The 2,390-nt window shown below is 48.4% G+C and overlaps 1 protein-coding gene across 1 annotated transcript in view; it reads left to right on the top strand.

The window, feature by feature from the left end:
• Positions 1-2,390, top strand: part of ALK (ALK receptor tyrosine kinase) — a 653,478-nt gene that overhangs the window by 339,263 nt on the left and 311,825 nt on the right. The window lies entirely within an intron of this gene.

The raw sequence follows: 2,390 nt of genomic DNA, 5'->3' as shown, positions 1-2,390 counted from the left end.
CTGTTCTCTTGCTTCAGGTTTAGTTTTTACAAAGACAATCTTAGAGGGGGCGAAGAGGGCTGAGTGTGTGCAAAGAAGGTGAGAAAAGCCTCCAGCATTGCGAACTTCGATGCCATTGGTCTCTAAATCCTGCTGCAGAACTTCTGCTGGTCCTCCTGTCTGGACACACCTGCAGAGTCACTTTCCCTGTCTTTTGGCAGGTTCCTTCCTCCTCCTCAACACCTCAGCAAACTCCAAGCACACCATCTTGAGCCCGTGGATGAGGAGCAGCAGCGAGCACTGCAGGCTTGCCGTCTCGGTGCACAGGCACCTGCAGCCCTCTGGGAAGTACGTCGCCCATCTGCTGCCCCACAATGAGGCTGGAAGAGAGATCCTCCTGGTACCCACTCCGGGGAAGCATGGGTAAGTCCTTTCTCATTCCAAAATTGATTATATTAAAAGCAATTTGGCTTTTGGCTGCAAATTTCCAGAGTCTGTGACATCTACTTAAAACTCACAATTGCCCTTTAATGGGTAGGGCCCAGATTGAGCCATTACTGCTAATATTCCCTGGGTATTATCTTGGGCTCAGATCTGTGGGGCTCCCTGGCCATCCAGGCTGGCAGTCCTTCCAGAAGTCAGAGAACCAGCTGTCAGAGTGTGCATTTAATGAGTGGATATTAAAGATATTCATTCCCCAAAGTCCAGACGCAGCCAAGAAGAAAACAGCCAAGGGAAGTTTTAAAAGACCCAAACGAAAGTAAGTTAATATGCCGGAAAGTGGGTTTTACCAGTGGAACTTGGGTAAGAAGGGAAAGAGCATATCGTGGTAGCCACTCAAGCAGGTCTTGCAGGAGCGTGGGTCCCCAGAGCCGAATGGTTCAGAGAAACCACAACAGTATCAATTTAGTAAGATTGGAACAAGCTTTGTTTTAGAACCTCTAAGGCTTGTACGACACTGAAGTCACACTCAATACTCATGTCAGTGAACGCTTTTAAACTTCCAGGAGATACTTGCTTACTCAGTGATCCATTGTGCTCTAGAAGTGGTGACATTGGAAAGCAAACTCGAACCAGGGCTCCTCTGTATCTGCCTTTCTTTCTCATTGCTTAAGTATAAATACCAGTGTAAGACTCTGGTTTTGAGGGACACCAGATCCGATTACTTTATAATCAATAAGGATGAGAGATCCTTACGGAAGGCATTTTGTAGGAGAAAGACCTCTGATTCCTAGCTCAGCTTAGACTTCGCTTCTTTCTAAGGAAATACCTTGCAGAGAAGTCCCATCTAAACGATGATGCTACCCATCCTCCACCTTTATGAAGTGCCAGGTCAGGGTGGGGGGATTCTGACTGCTGCTTTTCCAGTAAAGCTATATGACCTCCTTAGTAATTTCTTGAGAGTTTCCACCCATTCCCTTGCTACTGACCCATCTGTATTTAGCTGTGCTTCAAAAAAACTATAAGCTGCTACGATTCCAGTAGGAATGAAATCTTAGCTTCAAGAAGGATACTCTCCCCATACATAAACCCATATCCATCTTCTTGCCTCTGAAATGCCTAGTGGGGATGGCTGGGAAGACTCAGCCAAGTGCCTCTTAATCTCTTCATCAGAAGTCAGGAATGTAGGTGTCTGGGCTGCCCATTGTTTTGGACGAGTTGTCCTCTGTGGCCAAGCCTCCCTTGAGCATGGCCTCCCTTTCTTGTGAGAAGCCCAGATGTAAGGCCTCCCACCTATGGGCGGGGCTAGTAATGGCCTTGGCTGCTGTGCGTTCCTATCCTATCGTTTGCCCAGCCCCATGAGCTGTTTATTCTGACTTTGTGCCCAATACTCTTGCGGCACTAAGCCTGGGAGAGACCAGAGAGTGCTGTTCAGCACTGCTGGGACTTCAGGCAATCAATCTGTTGAGGTGCCGGGTCAGGGGGTGGGGGCCTTCACTGATCACTGATGTCACAGGGGAAAGCGGAGTCTGCCATTTCCCTGAAATGCAGGCTGAGAATGTGTATGTATGGGAGGAAGAGTGTCAGAGGGATTTCCGCACTTCCTGAGTAGCAGGCTCTGGTCCCCTGCATGGCGTGGTCAGGAAGATGATGCCTCCTCAGTGTGACTAGCCGTGGAGGCTTGCCAAGAGTTTTCCCGTCTTCATCTTCCTATGCTCGTAACTACCACGTGAGTTCCCATTTAACAGATGAGAAAACTAAGTTAGAGAGACAAAATAGGGAAGTGACATGTCCCCAAATGGACTCCCTGTCTCCCCTTTCCTCATTCATGCTCTTTCCTGGAAACCCATAGCCTCTCAGCAGGAACTCAGGGAAAAGGGCGATCTCAGAAAAGAGGAAATGGAGGGCGAGGGAACCTTGCAAAAGAGATAATCTGGAGTCTTTGGCACATTCAAGACAGATAAGCCCAG

This window comes from Pteropus vampyrus, unplaced genomic scaffold, assembly GCF_000151845.1.
Source record: "Pteropus vampyrus isolate Shadow unplaced genomic scaffold, Pvam_2.0 Scaffold173, whole genome shotgun sequence".
NCBI lineage: Eukaryota > Metazoa > Chordata > Mammalia > Chiroptera > Pteropodidae > Pteropus > Pteropus vampyrus.
This window is presented reverse-complemented; position numbering and strand designations above follow the sequence as displayed.